This window comes from Ambystoma mexicanum, chromosome 9, assembly GCF_040938575.1.
Source record: "Ambystoma mexicanum isolate Mex_15411 chromosome 9, UKY_AmexF1_1, whole genome shotgun sequence".
Taxonomy (NCBI): Eukaryota; Metazoa; Chordata; class Amphibia; order Caudata; family Ambystomatidae; genus Ambystoma; species Ambystoma mexicanum.
In genome coordinates this window covers 393,927,503-393,943,177 of record NC_090931.1, presented here as the reverse complement: position 1 = coordinate 393,943,177, position 15,675 = coordinate 393,927,503, and the positions used below count along the sequence as shown (strand labels likewise).

The 15,675-nt window shown below is 45.3% G+C and overlaps 1 protein-coding gene across 1 annotated transcript in view; it reads right to left on the bottom strand.

Annotated features, from left to right (window-relative positions):
* The window catches only part of LOC138488122 (S-adenosyl-L-methionine-dependent tRNA 4-demethylwyosine synthase TYW1-like), a 1,632,770-nt gene that overhangs the window by 265,709 nt on the left and 1,351,386 nt on the right, over positions 1 to 15,675 (bottom strand). The window lies entirely within an intron of this gene.

The following is a 15,675-nucleotide window of genomic DNA, read 5'->3' as shown; positions in this document are numbered from 1 at the left end:
GATGAGTGTTATTGCTTTGACTGGCATTTTGGTGCAACTGGTCTAGGTATGTCTACGTGTGGCCTGGCATGCTTTACTGTAATGTTATTACGTGCCTACACTGGTCTACATTGTGCAGCCAGTTGGACATGTTTTCATTGTGGCATGGCATTTGTAATAGCAAAGCATTGATTGGATTGGTGTTACCCTACAAAACAATTCAAACACTGTAGCTTTATAGCCAATTGTTCGCAGAAAGTGTGCTATATATTGCATTAAAATACATATTTATATCTTTCTCCTAGTGCAGTGTGCGGCATACCCCTTCAGTAGCACGTTTGTGTATATTGCGCAAGCGTGACAATCTAGGCTGGCCCAGAATGTGGCGTGACCCGTGACTTGTTGCAGAGGTGGGGGGGTGGGGGGCCCTCAGCATAGCTCGCAGGGGGGGCCCCACATTTTGTGTTACGCCACTGCCTGCAGCAGCTGGGCCATGTGTAGCTCTTGTCACATGACAGGAGGAATGTGGGGGAATCAGTCTTGAAATTCTAAAGCGTTGCCCTGCTGAAGAACGTCCAGCACCCATTTGTCTGTGGAGATCTTTCACCACTGATCGACAAAGTTTGATAGTCAGCCTCCCACTGGGGTGCAAAAGGGGGGCACGGACCCTGGGTTGGTTCAGGCCTGCTTGAGCATCTGCATCCTGGATGGGAGTAACGACACTGGGAGCCACTGCCATAGGCCTGGGAGCAACCCCTGTAAGCCTCATGTGTGGTGGAGTGGGTGGGCTGTTGATAGGGAGTGGTGTACCCTTTGAACAATCTGGATACTCTCCCCTTTGGAGAACAAAAAAAGGACGATCTTCTTTGTTGCAGGGTCCCCAGAGTGTTTGATGTCTTCTGTGTCGGCCTTGATGGCCTGGAGTGTGTCATCTACCGCTTTCCCGGACAGGTTGTCCAAATCCAATGGCATGTTGATGACATTGGCCTGCACGTCTGTGCGGAAATTAGTGGCCTTTGGTCAACCTTGGCATTGGAGGGCGAAACCATTCCCCATCTGGCGTAAGCCTAGGTCTGCTTTGTTGAGGGCGATGGTGTGGTCCGAAACTACTTCTCCTTCCGGCAATAGACCAAGGCTTCAGCCTTATTGTCACCAGGGAGGAAATCAAGGGTGGGCCCCAGCTTGTACCGCATCTCCCTGTCGTACCTTTTACAGGATGGCGAGGGCGTTGGCGGCCTTGGTAATGATGCGCCTGCCAGCAGCATCGAGCTTCTTGCCTTCCTGGTCTGGAGGCATCATGGACGATGAAGAGGAGTTACATGACCTCTTCCTGGCGGCGGCTGATGCCAGAGAGTCCGGCGAAAGGCTGAGCACAGAGGCACTTGTGAGCCAAAACTGGAACACAGTATTTCTTCTCCAGACGGTCATGCCTAGCAGGCGTGGTATTTGGAGCCTTCATGACTGCTAAGCCATCCTCCCATATGTCGTCCAATAAAGGGACCGGTAGGCTGGACTTCTAAGTGGATTCCTGCCACTGAAAAAAGAATCCCTCCTTCGTTTTCTATTCTGTCACCAGTGTAGAGAAGGAGCCAAGTACCCCCACCACAACCACTTCGCTCATATTGGTTATATGTTGGGAGCCAGAGTGTGAGACACGTGCAGTACCACGAAGAAAGCCGATATCAAAGAGAATCCTGGAAGCAACGTTCCCATTGAGAAAACCATATTTGCATACAAGAAAGTATGATGGCCCTTTCAATGAAATCCCAGAAGCAGAGCAAATGGCTGGCCAAGATGAATTTCGACATCATGCAGAGTCCAGCTGACGTACATAGAAAGGATGCAGGGACAAGAGAATGGAGAAAGGCATCAAGAAAGTATTAAGGATAAGTGACATCTTGGGATAAAGGTGAAGAAGCTTATGCCACAGAATGGATGATATCAAGTTAGTTTACACGTGAAGAGGCTAAGTTCTTATCAGGTTGGAGTAAGCAGACATTGGATACAAATCGTGTGAAAGAACAACACTTCTGTTCAGAAGACTTGAACCAAACAAGGAAGACACCAGAGATCTATTAGAAAATAGTATTTTAATACATGAGAGGCTTGATTCTGTGGTCTTCAGTCACCTGGAAGGATGAAGTTGGACGAACAAGATGGTAACACCTACACATGAGGGCAGAGCGTGCCTTCACTCCCTGAATTCTCCAGAGCGAAGAACAATCCCAAGGACAAGTTCAAAGTCTTAATTGGCAGCAGACCACTGAGGTGATGATAGATGCATTTGCTAATTGGTGGGAAGCTATGGTCAAGACAAGCTCACCTGCACCTGGGAGCCCAGCCTGTGTGCTGCTAGACGTAGGTGGAAAAGTACTGACGAAGGTTAGAATGCCAACCAATTATAGGGGACCACGTAATCAAGAGTCCTATAGTTTGTGTAGCCAATACGACGACGTATACTTAGTGCCGTTCATAGTGACCTGTTTAAGGGGAGGGATTAGTTGACCCACCCGAGGTTAAGAAACCAATTATTTTCATTCACTATCCCATACTAGTATTGAACATCATACTTAGATATTCCCGTAGACCCAATCACTTTGTTCAATAGGTTTTGTAGTTTGCCACGTAGGATGACTTTAGTAATACGTAGGTTGGCGTCAACTATGATTTTTTGCTATAAAAGAATGCTTTTTTTCTAAAATGCATTGAGAGAATTTGCGCTGAGATATCTGTTGTACTCCCTGTTTTAGATAATTGATATTAAAACAGTTATCCTTTTTGCCAACTACTTTAGTCGTTTTGATTATTGCTGTATAAATAAAGTCTGTATCTCTATCCCACTCAAGGGTATTGCTACTCATCTTAAAGGGCTGGGTGTCACCCAGTTCACCAGGCTGGAGGGTTTGGCAGCTTTCGATATCATGACATGAAAGGAGACAATTTCGCCCAGGGGAGAGGCCCTGGCAGGATCATCAACATCCCGAGGTAGCCCTATCCATGGGAACGTAGTTGTCAAACTCATTAGTGTGAGTGCTGGCAGTGTCAGAGCGTGTGCCAGTGTGAACTGGCTCTTCTGCCCCAGGGGGCAGGGCCCCTATCACTTGCCGAGGCGTAACAGGTGCCTTATGAGGCAGTATCGACAGATGCTGAGGGGGCCTTAAAGGACTCTTGGCTGGTCCAGGAACAAGGGTAGCCACTGCTATATCTCCACCACCTTTGTATGCAAGGTGGTTAGGATGTCCAGTGACATGTCCCTTGATGCAGCAGCCAGACTAACCAATGCAGGAGGAGTAGGACCGGGCTTGAGCCCCTTGGAGGACTAAATGGCTGGGAAAGCATACGGGTCGGTGACCCCCAGTTGTCAGGTCCGTGGGTAAATAGACTCTGGAAAACAGACAATGGAAAATAGACATGATATCTGCCTGGTGCACTTTACCATCGGTTTGGTGCTTGTTTGTCTTTCAGTGAGTTTTAAATATGTAACTATTTATTATTCCAGTAAAGTTTCCTGGTTGTGGTTGAGGCCTTAACCTTAGTCTTCAGAATGCTGGTGGGAACCCAAGCCAAGATGGAGGGAAGGAGCAGGAGTCCTGATTGGGTGATGGGAGAACAAAGGATTGATTCTGGCATTCTAAACTGCCATTCATTTAAGATCCCATTTATGCAGGTCATGTTTTTATGAGCTCCTGAGTTTTGGCCCATGGTTTTCAAGAAAAATTCATCCAAGTTCTGAAGAAAGAGGAAATCAAGACAAAACTCTTTCTGAGAAGATTAAGTCATAGTTTTGAAGAAGAGAAGATCTGGTTGTTATATAGTTTTCTTCTAATTTTAAGCTAAGTACAATTTCTTATACAGCTTGTCAAATTTAAAGACTATCCTAGCTTGAGAAAAGAAAACCTAATTTATGGAAAGAGGTCTGGTTCATGAAGTGTTAACTGTGCTGACTTTATTGTGCATGAGAGTGTGCATGTTATTTTTGCTGAGATGTTGCCGGAGACTCGTCCAATTTGCTTACATTGTCAGAAGCTTTGCTCGCGTGGCTCTAGTGAAGCAGGGAAGATGAGCTGAGACGGCACGAGCAGCTGATTTCAACGACAGAGTTATCGGGACTGGGACTGCGTACTTGCCTACAACAACGTGTTCCCTGAGGTGAGGTAGGGAAAAACCATACGGATTCTCTTTCCTCAGGGAGGTAAGCGAACGCGTTCCTTTTTCGGTAGGGAGTACTTTGTTTTCTTTCCTGTTTCCCGGTTAGCGAGGTGACAGTAATTAAGATCCTTTTTTCCCTGTTTGTTTTGGAACCTTGAAATTCTTTTTACAGTTCAATACGCACAGCGATTTGTTAAACTGCAGGCAGCAGTGTTTACGTTTCTGGCTAAGCAAACAAATTGTTCTTTGAAAGGCGCAGTACGTGCCGCCCCAGCAAGCAACTTGAAGGAGTTTCCTTTCTTTTGAAAACAAGCAAATGAGTTGGTTCTCATACTAAGTGAGGACACTTTTCCTGAGCGCAAGTTGCATTAAATCTCTGCCCTGTTTTTGTACAGACACAGTGCCCCTAAACTGGGTGATTGCCAATCTTCAGAGGAAGACTTTATTGAAGCATTACTTTCACACTGAACTTGATCTACTAAAACCCATTAACCCTTTGAGAGCTAAAATGAGATGAACCGCTTCATTTCTAAAACAGTTGTGGGTCCAACGTTTTTCTGCTTTCTGCCCAAGACTTGCATGGACACCTTTATCTGTGAATGTGATATCCTTTGTTGAGGCATTATAAGGAAATCTTAAGTTTTATGTAGCAGATCAGAGTTTCTACAGAAAATACTTCAAAATTAGTTATCTCATTGAACACTTCAACCCAGGGTGAGCAGGGAACTATCTCTGCACACCTAAGAACTCAATCCTGTGAGACTGTTCTAAAATATCTAGTGCATGCCTTTTAGTCAGAACTATACCAGGTGCGAATAAAAGGTTACACAATTTTATCCTCTGAATAAGATACGTTAGAGCATTTGGTTACAGCACAAGTTTCTTGAAGATAGAACTGGGAATAAAGGGGTCATGAGCAAAATAAGATAAAGCAAGAAATAAGTTCCTCTAAGCATTAGCAAAGGAGTTTCCAGGTAACTTATCCAAGGTGTATAGGATATGGTGTTTTCAGGATGGGAATGTTAGAGTTTAATTAATATTGTATGAATCTTTCCTCTATGCAGATACGGTAAGGAGGTTCCGGTTCCTGTGTCTGAGTTTGTTATTTTCTCCACTTCCCCTTTGCCACTGAGGTGTCACAGGCTCAGCTGTGTAAGATTAGTTGAGTGCGCTGCATCTTGGTGGGACTGTGGGGCTCAGCAGCTCCTGCGTTGGATTGAAGACAGGTCATGACAGAATGAAAGGCCCAAGTAGATAACTTCGCCCAAGCAGCTGAGACCTCATCCCTGGGACCATCATGGAAGCCTTGGGGGATGTGATAAGGAGTTAAGGGAGGAGTTGGCAGCGTCTCTAAATGAAAATGTTCTTTTAAATAAGAAGGTAGAAGAACTGAACATAAAGGTAACTCATATTCAGGAGATTACTGAGGAAAGACTGTTTGCAGTGAGAGCAGAATTGAATCAGGAACCCCCAACTTTGGAGAAGGAAGCATCTGTGGAGAGAACAGAGTCAGTTTTGGGAGCAGTAGGAGGTTTGAGATCTTTAATTATGCCAGTTCCTCTGGCATTGCCAGAACATTTTGCAGGAGCCGAGAAAGTTTCAAACATTTTTCACTCAATGTGAATTTTTAACTAGACCAGAGGTGTTCTCTGATACCTCCAAGATAACTTTTATGATATCTTACCTTTCTGGGGAAGCTGCAAGTTGGGCTGGGCTGTTAGTTAAACAAAAGGTTCTGGCTTAGCATGACTTCAGGCTAATTAAACAGGAATTTAGTAAGTTGTTTGATAAACTCAGGTGTCTTTGCAGGTGGATGGAGAGTTGCTTGAATTAAAGCAGGGTAACCGAGATCTAGTAAGCTATATAACACAGTTCAAAACTTTAGTGGTGGAAAGTCACTGGCCAGAAGAGAAAAGAGCTTCTTTATTTTACAAAGGGTTGAGAGAAGAACTAAAGGATGCCTTATCTGTGGTGGTAAATAGGCCAACTTCCTGTGAGGATCTGATGCATTTGGTGATCCAGTTAGATTTTCATCAGAATGAAAGGAGATTTTAGCGTAGGAGGGGTTTGGGAGAAAGTAAACCTAATCTTAGAATTGATAGACCCGGGCTATAGTTTGTTAACAGTGATTTTAAGGATAAGCCTTCAGAGGTATCAGGAAGGGTGAGAGGGCATCTTTCTAAGGAAGAGAAGGAAAGACGGTGTGCAAATAATCTTTGTCTTTATTGTGGAAGGAGCGGTCAGTTCCTTGGAAATTGTCCCTACACCTCGAAAAGAGTCCAATGCTCAGAAAACAAGACCCATCAAGTTGCCAAAACTCTTCAGGCGGCAGTACCACATATTACCATTAATGTATCCTTACTTTATGAGAAAGGGTTGGTGGGAAGTGGCCCTGTGGTAATTGATTCAGGGGCCACGGCAAATTTTATGGATTGGTGGGGTGGCACGGAGTTTAGGCATTCCTTTGGTGAAAAAGGTTTTGTTTGAGCCGGTTAGTTCAGTGGATGGTTCAGAATTAACCTAAGGACCCATTACATATGCGACGTTACCTTTGTTCATGATTATGGCTGGAAATCATGGAGAGGAGTTGATTTTCGAGCTCATTGATGCACCACAATTAAAGATTATCCTGGGTATGCCTTGGCTCACCTATCATAACCCTTTGGTTGATTGGGGAAGGCGAGTGATTGAGTTAAAGTCAGATTTTGTAAGGAACATAGTTTTGAATCCAGACCTCTAGATAGCCTTTTGATTCAAGAAGACTCGGGTGTTAAAGGACTAGGGGAAGTAGGTGCTCTTTTACATTCACATAATATAGGGGCTGTAGAGGGGGAGTTATCTGAGTGTTACAAGGAATTTAGTGAGGTTTTTGATGAGGTGGAGAACGGTGGGCTCCCTCCACATGTTAGGAAGTGTCCCCTTGGGATCCTGTACCATGTACACCATTTTGTGAACACCATCAGTTTTCCTCTCTCAAATAGATCCCCCATTACCCGGCACCCTTTCTTCTTTAACCACCCTATAACCATTTTCCCAATAACTTGCCATAACTTAAAGTCTGCACTCCATGGCAGATCTCCACTGTACCGTCCTGCAACCTGCCTCTTCCCCATATGTTTCTTCCACACCCCCTGACCATCTGGAACACATTCGTCGTCCCTCTATCGTACCCCATAACATCTCCACTCCTCGCCGATACGCTGGCAGGTTTCCCACCAATCCCTTTAGGAACTCTCCCCTAGGATTCCCCCACTCTAGCACCATCGTACCCCCCAGTCTGGTAAATCGGCCCCTTTCTCTTTCCTAATGCTTTACAATTTCCAGCGGAAACAGTAGGGATTTATCATTATTTAGCCGGAATCGCAACAGCTTTCGGAAGCTCCCCAGCACCTCAAGCATCATCAGCATGTTGTCCCGCGGTTTCCCAACATAGAGCAGCAGGTCATCTGCATAAAGCAGATGACCTGCTGCTCTATGTTGATGCTATGAAAGGCAAGTCGTCTGACTTGCCTTTCCCCATCAAATAGGATCCCTGCCACACCCATCTCCTGGCGTAGGAAGCAGGGAAGCAGCTCCAGTGCCATAGAAAATAGGATTGGCGAAACCGGGCATCCCTGCCGAGTCCCTCTGCCCAAAGTCCACTGCCCTGACACCCAACTGTTTGGCTTCACAACTGCCATCAGTCTATTGTACAGCAGACTCAGCCATTTGCAAATATTCGGCCCGAGACAATATGCCCCTAGTACCCAGAACAACCATTCCCATTCCAGGGAGTCAAACGCCTTCATTGCGCCAAAAGAGGCCAATGGCATCTCTCATTTCAGGGCTTTAACCTGGTCCATCACATGGTGTAGGTGACTAATGTTCATTGTTGTGCTTCGTCCCCGATTAATCCGCACTGGTCTGGATGCACTAACATCGGGGCACCCTCGACAACCTGGTTGATAGGATCGTTCCCAAGATGTTTGCATCCACATTTAACAATGAAATAGGGCAATAAGATGCACAGTCTGAAGGATCCTTCCTTTGCTTCAATATCACGGTGATGATTGCCTCTTTCAAGGAGGCAGGGAGAATCCCCCTCTCAAATGCCTCATCATATGCCTTTTTGAGACAAGATGAACAGGTCAGCGCATTCATTGTAGAACTCAAATGGGAAGCCATCGCTACTCGGGGCTTTACCTCTTCTCATTTACTGCAACGCCCCCTTATGTCCTCTTTCTCAATCAAACACTCCATCCCTTCCCTCAATTCTGCTCCCAACACCAGTAACCTAAGCATATTCAGAAGCTCATCCGTCTCTTCCTTTGAGTAAGCTCCCTCGCTCGTATATAATTGTTAGAATACCCGAAAAGATGCATTAATCCCTTCCTGAGTGCAGACCAGTTCCCCCGTTTCCGTCCTAATTTGGGTGATAATATGCCATGGTCGTTCCTCGCTTATCAACCAAGCTAATAACTTCCTGGCTTTATTCCCCTTTCCATGGATCCATATATCGCACCTACTGCCCTCAAAATGTGTCCGTTCGATCAACACTTTACCATGTGCGGTCAGTGCCTGGGCCAATTGTTCTCCCACCAGTTTCCCCGCAGCGGCTTCCCTGTCCAGTTTCTCCACCTGTTTTTCCACACTTTTCAACACTCCCTGTAGCTCTCTTCTGGTTCCCACAACTTTTGATATTCAGACCCCTTAAATCGTGACTTTAAACGCCTCCCAGAAGGACCCTGCTGCCTTCACCGACTCCTCATTAAGTTCAAAGAACCATTCTACCTCCTCTCTTAATTCCTCTAAGGCTGCGGTCTGTAAACGTCCTAATCCTCTCGGGGGCTACCGGCATGGTCCCTGCAGCCTTGTCCTAGGGGAGAACGATCCAATAGGTTACATCCCAAGTATTCTTTCTCCTCAAATGAATGAAAATGGTCCCTCCCCACCAAAATATAGTCTAAGCAGGAACGTGAACCATGTACCTCCGAAAAATAGGAATACCTTATCCTTCCCATGCGTTTTGCACCACAATTCCACCAGATCCAACTCCTCTATCACCTTTCTCAGTGCTGTCGTCGCCTGCTGCCTTTACATCCCTGATGTCACAGTGCCATCCAATTCCGAGTCCAACAGGCAATTAAAATCTCCACCCCATATAAACGGGCCCTCCCTATATTCACCTGCCAATCCCAACACTGTCGGGAGATAGCTTTCATCATCAATATTCAGCACGTAGGAGTTCACGACACACAGCTTTCCTCTCTAACCTCCCTAGAAGCACCATTGTCCTTCAAACCTCATCCACCCATCCATCAGAACCTTCTCCGTCTTAAAAGGAACTCCAGGGCCCACCCAAATCAACACCCCTCTAGCGTGGGACGAGTAAGATGTTCCCACCACAGTCCCTCCCATTTCCTCTGGAGCGCTTCCAGATCCTCTCGGACCATGCGAGTCTTATGTAGGAGGGCCACTTGCACCCCATGCCTTCTCAGAAACCCTCCTACCCATTGTCGCTTGAGTTTTTCCCCCAACCCCCGAACATTCCATGTCCCTATCTTCAAGTGCTCACCCCCCCCTAATGGATTCCCTCTCCACTTCCCTGTCCCTCCCAGATTTGAAGCTTATCCCCGGCTCCCACCTCTCCTATACCTTCGAGGTTACTTGCTCTCCTCTGTAATTGAACATCACTGCCCCAGTCCCCCATCCAGCTGCCCCACCTCCAGACCCCTGATTCTGACCCTTTAACCAAAACCCTCCAAACAGGTAACAATCCCTCCCTCCTCGTCTATCTCCTCTGCCCCCTACCCCTCCTTCCCATACCCAATCCTCTCCCCCAACTTCCTGAACCCCGTCAAGTTCCCCCAACTCCACCACCTTTCTTTTCCCTCCCTCCCCCATCCACCAACAAGTTCCCTCCAGCCACCTACTCTCAAACCCCGCCGGTCACTCTTGCCATGCTCTTCTCCCCCGTGGATGAACGACCAAGAGTACAGGGGGTCTCCCTTTTACCACCTGTATCACCCGTCCCAAAACCCATTGCATCTCCCTCCTAAAACCCTCAATCATCAACTGCAATCTCAACTCCAATATAGGACACCACCCTTTCTCTACATCTCAAGCCAACCCCCAACCAAGGGCTCAGTCCCCTGGTCGTGGCGTTACTTCCACCTCTTCATTTCATGGAGCCGAGCGCCGTGGCGCTGAGTCCAACCAGTTCCACACCTTTGTGGTGACGTGAAGAATCAGGATTTACCAACCCGCTATGACCTTTAGTTTATCCGGAATGAACATCATGTATTTAATGTTGAGTTCCCGAAGACGCCGTCTCACAGCATCGTAGGTCCTCCAGTGTCTTTGCACCTCCAACATGAAATCTGGGAAAATGCATAACTTTGTGTTACCTATCTCGTAGCAGCTAGCACTTTGAGACCCCTACAGGATAGCCCCTATGTCCCGAAAATTCCACATTTTGACTACTATCACTCTCGATGGTCATCCAGGCGGCGAGGTGCGGCCTGGGGCTCTGTGTGCTTGTTCAACTGTAAAAGGTTTTGAGAGCCCCTTTACGCCAAGAGTCTTCAGGATAAGGTTCTCTGCAAATAGCTCCACACTTGGTCCCTCTTCTCTCTCTGGTACCCCTATCAAACGGATATTACAGCGCTGAGTTCGAACTTCTACGTCTTCCGCTCTTGTTTCCGATATTCTTGTTGCCCCCACCAGGCTAGTTATCTGGTTTTTAAACTGTTGCAGGTCATCCTCCACATTGTTTACTCTTTGCTCCAACTCTGTGACCCTTTCACACACTTTCCGTAAGTCTGCTCTTAACAGGGATACATCCATCTAGAGAGCTACATGCTTATGCTCCAGACATGGCCATGCCCCCAAAAGGCTTGTTTTTGACTTAGTCTAGTCGACAGGGTGCTTGTCAACAGGGTGCTCATTGTCAGGGCGATGGTCCTGGTGGACAAGGGTGTCATGGACAGGGCCACTGTCCACAAGAGTCGCCAACCTGTCCTTAGAAGATCTGGTCTTCGGCAATCTGTGCTTGGATGGCATCAGTGATTTCCTCACGGACGGTGGTAAACCCACCAGCCTGTAGGCTAACCGTTGACGGAGCCAGTGGCTGACTCTTTCTAGAACCTGGTCCAGCAGCCGCAGAGACCATTCACGAGGACACCGATGGCGCGTGGGATTTTGGCTCCTTTTGGATCTTCACAGAGGAAGCATCCTCAAAGAACCTCAACCTCTTACTAGAGGGAGCACGCTCATGGGACCTGCCGGTCCCGGAAGAGGCATGACTGTGCCCGGAGTCCGTGTCAAAGGAATTCCCTTCTTCGATCCAAGCTACTAACCTGTGGTGGTGATCCTTCTTGGTCTTCGACGAAAAGGATTGGCAGATGGAGCATCTGTTCGTGTCATGGTCAGGGTGAAGACAAAGGCACTTGAGGTACCGGTCCTCGACGAAGATGTTATTCAGGCTGCAGATTTTACGGGCCCTGAAGAGGCTTTTCTTCGTGGATTCAGCCATGGTCAAGGTGTAGGCCTAAGCCTGGGCCTGTTGGCACGATGGGTTGAAGATCTGACAGTGGATTGAAGATCTTCATCGATAATGATCCCTGCTGTTGGTCATCGCTGCGTGACGGTTAACAAAGAAGAGATGGAAGATTTCTTCTAGAAACCCCCCCCCCAAAAAAAAAAAAAATAAATAAATAAAAAAATAAAAAAAAAAAAATAAAAAAAATCGAAAAACCTACACATTTCGAGGAGCGAAGCACGAGGATTCCCAACACTCGAAACGTGCATTCAAATCTGATGATGCTCAGGAGGACGAGTGTCATTGGCTGGGATCGGTATCACTCAAAGGACACGGATAGGCTATAGAGAAGAAGAGCAGTTTAACGTTTAAAGCTAAACTGCTTTCTTTTTACCGAGGATTCCCAGCCTGACGATGCAGAATATTCATGAGCATGTGAATCCATTTAAGACCCCATGCTGGAAAAGTACTATACAAAAAAGCGAACAGATAATGAATGTACGGCATACAAACATTAACGCTTGTTGCAATCCTTTGCTAAGTGCCACTAAAAGCATACATTTTCAACTTTTTTAAAACATATCGTTTGATGGCAGATTTCCTTAATTTCTGAACCCTGTAATAACCCTGTAATAACTATTGCCCGATGTATCTACCTCAAAAGGTTAAAGGGCAGAGTCTGACCTTCCAGGACTCCCATGTTGTACAGGCTGACCCTATGCCAGAGGGCAGTGCTTATTATGTGACCTATACTCCCAGACTCCAAAGGATGCTTGGCAATTATAGCAGCGGAATAAAGACTAGTTAACTGGTCAGGAGGAACTAAATACAGGACCCTATAATAAATATATGCGAGTGACAAATATGAAGGGCCCTTGTTTCTGCCAGGTTCAGGACCAAGGTGCAGATCCGCTGTGACTGGACAAGGCCATTGTGCGGTGGAGGAAGGGTCTTATGAGAACATTTATTTCAGACTTAGAATTCCAAGGCACAGATCACCCAAGCTGTTTACATGCACGGTCTGAAGGGGGTTCGACAGCTTTACAGGTGCTTAACCTTTTGCTCATTATGATTGATTTTAAAAAAAGCCCCAAAAACAAGACACTACTTAAGGCTGAAACATTGAATTAACTTGATGGTCATTCAAAATTAAATTCATTTGAGCGGTGAATGGTTGCAGAAGGGTTTGAAGGGTGAATGAGTAATTCAAATTAGCTTCATGGCTTTCTTTTCTTCCTGGATTATTCAGTGAAATAACTAAATGCTGCAAAGTACTTTCCCTAGTACACATGGTGCTACCTTGATGCCCCTTCTGTGCTTCTGGTACAGCCCCCTAGGAAAACAAATTATGGCTTATTGGAACTCTTCTGTTAGCCAACTTCGGCTGAGCTTGCATAATTACTTTCGCTCAAGACAAGAGGGTACGCAACCAACAAGTACCACTCACTTTATCTCAGGGCTTCCAAGGGCTTGGGTTCAAGCTAACAGGACAATCCCATGACTCCATCTACAAGGAAGATGGGAAAACAGTGTTCCTGGTGATCAGTCAGAAACAGGCAGTCCTGTTTCGGAATTATGACTTCAATCCAAGACAAAGACACTTCTTCAGAAAGTCTGTGGCGCTGTACCTCAAGAATATTCAAGGAAGTCAGTATGCGGATGTGCATTATGTAGAGTGATGTCCTACTTTGATATTATACATTTCTACCAACTAAAGAAAGTGTGCTTGAATTGTATCTAACACTTACTTCGGAAGTTGCAAGAAATTCACCAGCATTGCCCTTCTTGATTCTCAGAGCCCAAGACAATTTTCCTGCGTCTAAAACATAGCTACCTACAAAGTATACTGTGAAAAGGTTTGTGCAATGATTAACTATCTCAAACATCCCCAAAACATTCCAAGAATAAAGGTAACTAACCCATTTGTGACATGGCTTAGTTCAAGAATTAATGTTTCTGATTGAAGGGATTCGCTGTCAAAAGAAATGCTTCCCTTTTTGTAACAATATGACTAGCGCAATTACGATCCATAGCTTTAAAAGGGAGTGATAAGAGCCATTCCTTGTGGCGCCTCAAGAGAAAAGTAGAGTTCAAAGATTCATTAACGAAATATAAATTGGTCAGGATTGCTCACTGTTCTTAGTACTGGTTTCCATTTAGGGGCACCTCCCTATCTCTCCTTGCCATAGTTCCGATCTCTCCCCTATTGTGTTCCAACAGTCCACCAGAGTAAAACAAGTTCAAGTCCTATTCCATGCAATTAGGGATTTGTATTCCAGAATGCAGTGGCTTAGTCTTGGGCTTTCTTCCACTGTACTCTTTATCTTAACCAGAGTACAGCATATCAGAGAATTTCTCAGGGTTTTGGGGCTTTACTGCTGTTGGACTCTCTTAAGCTGCAGTCCCTCCTTTGCTCCATGTTTCCCTCTGCCTCCTTCCTCTCTCTGGGTCCTTCTCAAATTCTCTGAGGTTGTAAGTCCGTCCATGTTCCAGCTGGTAGCAACTTCCTAACACAAGGGCTCTTGCATAGAAAAAGGTCTCCTGCTCTGCTGGATTGATCCCAACTGTGCAGATGCCTTCACCCACTCTGTCTTTGAGGTTTGCGATCTCTCGATCCCACCTCGTGGGCACCTTCGCCTCATAGATGGGCTTGAGTTTTCGAGTCTTGCCACAGCTATGCACTTCCTCGCCACTACAGCGGGAGTAGGAGAATGTCTTCCTAGGCAATTCTGCTAAACACACTGGGTCACTACATTCTGGCGGCTATATATCTCACCTCTGTGAGTTCCCCAGCTTTCCATCTCTCTATATCAGCGGATTCAGCAGAACGTCTCCTCCCATTCAGACCATCAATGGCAGTTTAACGAATGCTGATCACAGTGTATAAATATGGAAGTCATTTGATTTCAGTTGAAATGGAAGATAGGATGCACAATTTCCTTATGTGTATATATTGTTTCTGTGCTTGATTTCCTCTAACTCCTGATACACAATCTATGCAGTATTTAACAATTTTATTATTTTTTCTGGAATACCGTAACCAAAATATGTGACATAAACATTAGATTATTTATGTTCATTATTGGTTGAATTGTTTGGCTATAATGTTTTATTGTAATGTGTGAAGAAGGTGATTTACCGGCCCTGATGAAGACCTGTGTAATATGAGGTCGAAACATGTGTTGGCAGGAATATGATAATCACAGCATAATCACAGCAAGAAAATAAAAAGAAAAACTTTTGAAGAAATAAATATTTTGAGATACATTGTGAACAATAACCAAGGAGGGTGTTAAACACCGATTATTGGATTCACAAGATTAATTGATGCCCTATGCGCAGTGGACAAACCGTCAATTTGTTTTTTGAAGAAATAAAAAAGATTCAAGATCGCCTCTCATCACTTCGAATTGATCGTCCAGACCTATAGTTTGGAAATAATTAGATCACTAGTGCAGAACTGTCATATTCCACAGCTCACATTCTCCACTTAAAATAAACCTATTTCTATCATGCTGAAGTCAAACCAGAAAAAAAAAAACTTCTACAAAGAACTTGTAGACTCACAGAAATGTGCTAGGAAGATAGCAGGTTCTAGCTCCAGTCCTGCCCAAGGAGATGACCCTTGCAAAGTGTCAAGTTCAATCAATATCGGTTCCCAGACACCCTTAATGAAAGGAGACCTGCATCATCTACCTTTAGCAATTAAAAATGAAATGTCTTACTACAATCAAATCTTCCCAAAATGGTTGAACTAATAATGACCTTGCTGTGGGGCAAGAATGGTGGAGTTTCAAACATTTGAGTTTAGATCTTAAATAGAAGTCCCAAACTTAACATGCAAATAAGCTGATATACCTTGGCAGCAACGTTCTCTTCATAGGAAAATGACTATATTCAGTGTAAAGAACGTATGATCCCATTTGGTCAACTGTCTCATACCAGTCCAAATTGAATATTTTTTTTCACATAAGTAGGATTACCAATCCGTTCCCAATGATCAATTCCTATTTTAGGCACAATTACTG